The sequence below is a fragment of the Cetorhinus maximus genome, chromosome 27 (assembly GCF_964194155.1).
Source record: "Cetorhinus maximus chromosome 27, sCetMax3.hap1.1, whole genome shotgun sequence".
In the NCBI taxonomy this organism is placed as follows: Eukaryota; Metazoa; Chordata; class Chondrichthyes; order Lamniformes; family Cetorhinidae; genus Cetorhinus; species Cetorhinus maximus.
The window spans coordinates 30,069,275-30,076,299 of record NC_135905.1 but is presented as its reverse complement, the minus strand read 5'-3'; positions in this window follow the sequence as shown (position 1 = coordinate 30,076,299).

The following is a 7,025-nucleotide window of genomic DNA, read 5'->3' as shown; positions in this document are numbered from 1 at the left end:
GGGAGTGGTTAGCGTCGTTTCTGGGCATTTTGCCTAAGTGCGGGTTTGATTTAAAAGCATTTAAGCCAGTAACTAAATGGTTAAACCTTCTGTGATCCCAATGTGGAGCCCTGCTTGCTTGGAGGGATATTGGAAAACACAGCGGAGTTCACACCTGGATAGGGAATCAGGAGCTGCACTGGTGCCACTTTCCAATGAGAGCTCTGCCAGCCCCCTACCCCTCCCTCCCTCCACCCCACACCCCCACCCCCCACCCCTCCCCCCATCCCTCCCCCCACCCCTCCCCCATCCCTCCCCCACCCCACACCCCCCCAGCCCCCCCCACCGCCCCCCAACCCCCACCCACTCCCCCCCCACCCACCCATCCCTCCCCCACCAACTCACCCCCATCCACTCCCCCCCACCCACCCATCCCTCCCCCCACCCACCCATCCCTCCCCCACCAATCCATCCACCCCCCCCGACCCACACCCACTTCCCCTCCCACCCCCTACCCCACACCCCCCCACCACCCCCCCAACCCCCACCCCTCCCCCCCTCCACCCCACACCCCCCCACCTCCACCCACTCACCCCCGCCCCCCCAACCCCCACCCACTACCCCCCCACCCACCCATCCCTCCCCCACCAACCCATCCACACCCCCCGACCCATAGCCACTCCCCCCCACCCCCACCCACTCCTCCCCCACCCCCTCCCCCCCACCACCCCCACCCACTCCCCCCCACCACCCCCACCCACTCCCCCCCACCACCCCCAAGGGTCTGAATGAGTTAGCAGGCACAGATCTGCTCCAGAAGCACAAAAGGAGGAAATAAATTACCCCTAAATATGACAAGAGTTATCCTGCTGCTCTTTAAGTAAATGTGTTGTCCTATTTCTCACTGAATTATTTTACTGACAGCCGTAAATTGAGCCATTTGTTGGTAGGTTACACTAATTAAATACAAATACTGCATTATCTTCTTACTGGTCCCAGTTTCTACCCTTTGCAATGCAGCCAATGAATAAAAAATGACTTGCGAAAGGGAATTGGATAACTCCTTAAAAGGGAAACATTTGCAGGGCTATGGGATTAATTGGACATAATGGGCTGAATGGCCACCTTCTGAGCTGTATCATTCTGAGATTCTAGACGACACCAGAGGCATTGGCTGCCATTTTCCTGGTTCCTGGATAGATGGACTGCTTAACACTCCCAGCCGGGCACTTTCCTGATACCTGTGTCTCCTTCCCCTTCACCGAGGAAATCCAGCAGAGGGGAATACAAGGTGTCACCACAGAATCTTCAAATAACTTCAGGAGCGTCTGCAGCTGTGTCCTTGTCTGTGTCTTAGTCACCTCAATCAGAGCCCCACTGTCAGTGTCATGCATATGTGAGCTTCTCCATTAATCTTGGCTGCGTTTGCAATTTAACCTCCTTATCCCTCTCCCTGTATTAATCTCACTCTTGCCTTAAATTGAGGTGTGACATTTAAGAGTTCCCATTACTGCCCACGCAATCCATTTCTGTTGCTTTGGTTCTGCTCATTTCTTTGCTGCGCTGATGTTATTTCGCAAACTCTGCCAAGGACAGATTAGCTTCCTCAACATAAAATTTGGACTTTTAACAAGTCTCGGGCCAATTTATCCAGGCCGCCTCAATATTTCTTAAATTTATACAGGCGTGCAGGCAGTACCGGACATCTACCATGGGTCAACTTATGAGTATTTCACTCAAAACATTCTGCCGTGGTTTGTTTGTCAGTTATAACTAGTGTGTGCAACTTTGTGCATGTTAGCACAGATTCAACAATCCATGCAGAATAAGGTGAAATCAGATATTTGGTGATATCTCCTTTATTTTTCTCCCTTTTCCCTTGGTCTTCCCATCAACTATGGCCAAGAGGGAAGGGTTTAAGGCCTCCACTAACATGCAGATTATCTGACCATTATCACTTGCAGTATGTGCGAGTTTGCTGTGTGCAAATTGACTGCCACAGTTCCTACCTCACAACAGTGACTATGTCTCAAAAGTACTTCAGTGGCTATTGGGATATCCTGAGTTCGTGAAAGGGGCTATATAAATGTAAGACTTTTTGTTTGTTTTCCTTTTCTTACTTTTTCTCATGTTTTTCTGTAGTTCTGTTAAATTTCCTCCCTCTCCTGTTGTTACCTTGTTTTTAAATGCCCCTTCTCTCTATTCTTGCTCTGTTGATTTGAGAAGAGGGCTGAGGAGGGGAGCACAATAGAGAACAATTCAAGATTAGCCATGGATGAGAGGAGAGGAGAGAGACAACACGGTGTAGGTGAGAGAAGTGTGAGGACTAGGAAGTGATAAATAACTGGAAAAGAGTAAGGGAAAATGAGCATGTCACAGAGACATCAATAGTGACACGAATAGTTCAGATTGAGAGTATATTCAACAACATTCTGCAAGCAACATAGAGTCAAAATGGCACAGAAGGAAGCCATTTGTTTTAAATATATTCCTAGAACATCAAGTATAATTTAACGGTTAAAATATTTTTACATTTGATTCGAACACGCCCACAGTCATCCTTATTTTTCTGACATCTATGTTACATAATAGTGGTCACCAGTAAAGTTTCTAAATAGACAGATCTTAGCATATAGTGGAACTCAAACTGGAATCTGCAAGACACAAGTGCAGAGAAGCCATCCCGTCAGCAATCTAAGTTGTAGAAACATTGTCGGCATAAAACAGATCAACTTACAAACAGTCACTTGGTAGTACAGAGCTTGAAAATTGCAGAAGCTTTTTATCTTGCAATAATCAAAAACAAAGAACCTCCTCTTCCTGATTTACAATGACCTGGACTGTGGTGTGCAGGGGATGGTTTCAAAATTTTCAGATGATGTGAAGATGGGAAATGTTGTCAACTGTGATTGGGGATAGTCTTGAACTTTGAAAGGACATAGGCATGTTGGTGGGTTGGGCAGACGAGTGGCAGATGAAGTCCAATGCAGAGAAGTGTGAGGTGATTCATTTAGGCAGGAAGAATATGGTGAGACAGTATAAAATAAAGGGAGAAACTCTAAAGGAGGTGCAGGAACAGAGGAACCTCAGTGTATATGTACATAAGTCATTGAAGATGGTAGGGCATGTTGAGACAGCAGTTGATAAAGCATATAGTATCTTAGGCTTTATTAATAGGGGCATTGAGTACAAGAGTAAGGGGGTCATGTTGAACTTATATAAGACACCAGTTAGGCCTCATCTGGAGTATTGCATCCAGTTCTGGGTGCCATAATAGAGGAAGGATGTGAAGGCATTGGAGAGAGTACAGAGGAGATTCACAAAGATGATTCCAGGGATAAAGAACTGTAGCTACGAGGATAGATTGGAGAGGTTGGGACTCTTTTCCTTGGAGAAAAGAACGCTGAGAGGAGACTTGATAGAGGTATTCAAGATCCTAAGGGGTATGGACAGGGTAAATAGTGAGAAACTGTTCCCACTCAAAGGAGCATCAAGAACTAGAGAGCAATATTTAAAATAATTGGCGAAAGGAGTAAATGTGACGTGAGGCCATTTTGTTTCACTCAGAGGGTGGTTGGAGTCTGGAATGAACTTCCTGAGAGGGTGGTGGAGGCAGGTTCTATCGAGGTATTAGAAAGGGAATTGGATTGCTACCTGAAAAGAGAATGTGCAAGGTTACAGGGATAAGGCAGGGGATTGGGACTAGGTAGAACGCTCGTTCAGAGAGCCAGTGCAGACTCGATGGGCCGAATGGCCTCCTTCTGTACTGTAAAGATTCTGTGTTTGAAACACAAGAATGCCAAATTTCAAATGATCCCAACAATTTATACCACTTTTCTGCTGTAGTATAAATTGTCCTGATGAGTGCAAGATGAAAAGCTTCAGCAACATGTCTCTCTTCAGTACGCAAACCTGTTTATTATTATCATAAATGTAGGTATTCTTTTCTGGAGGGTGATTCAGATCTTAAATGTTTTTCAACAGTGGGCCTTGGAATAAAATGAAAGGGTTCACCGAGACATCCAGGCCTTAGCTGAGATACACCAGAGTTATTCCATGCCTTTCCACAGAGCAAACACTCTGAAAGGAACAAGAGTTAAGAGTTTTGCCAATCACATCTGGCTTCACTTAAATTATCCCAGTATTTCAAAACCGCTCCTCTTAATCCAAAGTGCACTCCTGGAGTACTGTGTACAGTTCTGGTCACCATCTTAAAGAAAGGTTGTAGAGGCACTGGAGAGGATGATAGTAGAAATTCAGGGATATAACCTATAATGAGAGGATGAACAGGCTGGTTCTCTTTTCTCTTGAAAAGGCTGAGGAGTGACCTAATGAGGTCTTCCAAATTAAGAAAGGTTTTGCCAGAGCAGACACAGGGAGAATGGCTGGGAGGAAATTCCTGCCGAGCGTCGATGGACTTTTTGCTGGTCGGCCAAATTTTCCCACCACTGGCAGGACCGGAAAATCCCAGCCCATGTTTCCGCTGGCGGGGAAGAGCAGAACGAGAGGCCATCAGTATAAGATCATCATTCAGAAACCCCACAGGGAACTCAGGCGGAACTGCTAGAACGGCGAGAATGTGAAACTCGCTGCCACAGGGAGCGGCTGAACCGAATGGTTTGGATGCATTTTAAGGGAGTTAGACAAGCAAATGAGGGAGAAGGGAATAGAAAGTTAAACTGATAGGGTTAAATGAGGAAGGATGGGAGGAGGCTCAAATGGAGCATAAACACTGACGTGGACTACCTGGGGCTGAATAGCCTGTTTCTGTGCTGTATATCCTCAGTAATGAGCTCAAATTAAATGAGAACTCACGATTTTTTTTATTAAAGCGCCAAATTCCCATTTCGCTGTTTTATTTACGTAACTTAAGTTGTTGGATAATTCACAGTTTTTAATACAAAAATGACTTTGAATTATGAGTAGGCAGTATTCCAAAAAGAGCCTGTGTGAGAAATTAAAGATTACAAGGCAATAGGCACACAATTTAAAAGCAGCTTATATCAGCAAGGTAACATATAGCAGCTGCTTTTGTCTCTGTGGGCAGGATTTCTTGGGGGTTGTATGAGTTCGTGTTTGAAAAGCAAGAGAGATTCCCATCTTTAAGTTTAATTCATGTCCTGCCAATGAAATTGCGAGGAGGCATGTTTCCCAGAAATGTTTCAGTCAATACTGGTAATCAAAAGATAGTTTCCAATCACCTTGTGCCTGGCTCTAGTGGCCCTTGTGTTTCTCAAGCAGGTGTACTGCTCCAATTAGGGTTTCGCCACGTGGTAATCTTGACAAAGGAGGTCTTATGTAAAGATATCTCTAAATTGTCCGTTGTTACCTTTGTTCAAATGTGGGCAGGTCAGTCACACAACAGAAAGAAACAGACTTGCAACTATATAGCACCTTTCACAGCCGACAGATATCTCAAAGTGCTTTGCAGCCACTGAAGTACTTTTGACGTGCAGTCACTGTTGCAATTTTAGAAGCACGGCAGCCAATTTGCACACAGCAAGCTCCCACAAACAGCAATGACATTATGAACAGATCATCTGTTGATTGAGGGATAAATATTGGCCAGGACACCAGGGATAAGTCCCCCACTCTTCTTTGAGATTGTGCCATCAGGTCTTCTACAACCACCCAGAGGGCTGATAGCACCTCAGTTTACCCTCTTGTCTGAAGGATGGTGCAGCGCTCCCTCAATACTGCACTGGAGTGTCAGCCTGGCTTGTGCTCAATTTCTGGTGTAAGTCTCAAACTCTGAATCAAGAGGCCAGGCTACCAAATGAAGCTTGGCTGGACCTCCACTTTGCATGATAAAGATGGAAACCTTTAATTTATGTTAAACAGGTTAACATCTCATTATTTTTAAACAATGATGAATTTTATACAAACACGTTCGAGTGTTTTAACATGTGTAATCCTACAGCGTGATTGCAAACCCAAACTATTTTTAGAGAAATCTCCTCCTACACAGGAAAAAAGCATTTGGATGATTATTTTTGAAAACGTGGGTTATATTTAACCAGGCCGGAGTTATTTAAGTTCCAGGTTGCTGTGGCTCAGTAAGTAACATTCTCACCTTTGAGTCAGGAAGGTTTGTGGGTTTAAGCTCCACCTCAGAGATTTAATCACAAAATCTAGGCTGACGCTCCAGTGTGGTACTGAAGGAGTGCTGCAGTGAAGAAAGCACTGTTTTCAGATAAGATGTTAAACTGAGGCCCTATCTGCCCTCTCAAATGAACATGAATGTACACAGGGACACTTTTTGAAAAAAGAGCAGCAAATTCACCTGATAACTCCAACATTTATCACTCAAGCCAGAATCAGATTAGCTGGTCTTTTATGTAATCGTTTGAATGTGGGATCGTGCTGTGTACAAGCGAGCTGCTGCGTGTCCATTATGACAGTGACAACACTTCAGAATTACCAAATTGATTTGGGGGCACCCTAGGGTGTGAAAGGTGCTGTATTCACGCAAGTCCTTCTTCTCAACGTTAACAATGATAATCTGAATGCGGTGACAGTAATTTTATAAATTGCGTTCATATGGTGACAATGCACATGAAATTTATGAGGCAGATTTTTTTTTGTTAAGCAACAGGCCTAATGTGAAGTATTAATTAGAGATCAGTAGCAATCCGGTTATTAACCTCAGTGTAATATCTTGTCATTCTTCCATGAACAAAGTCATTGGGCCTGGTGAAGAGGAGGAATTCTGTAAAATGTAACAGATCACCACCTGCTGGTGTCTCTGCTGAATTGCACCACGACCAGAGATTCTGATCAGTAAACAGCACTGCAGGTGGACACACGGAATCTATCAATATTAAATGAACACTTCATATTCATTCAGTTGTTGCTTGGAAGATGCAGTGTTTCAAAAGCTCATTACAACGCTTTCCTTGGTTAATCTACGAAACTGGTCACCAGCATCATTGGTGTAGCTTATAGGTGGAAACTAGGACGTTTCTTGCTGACTACTGCAAACAGCGGCAGTGTTGCTACTGGAAAATTCACAGGGGTTAGAGAAATAATCCTTAAATTAGAAAAAT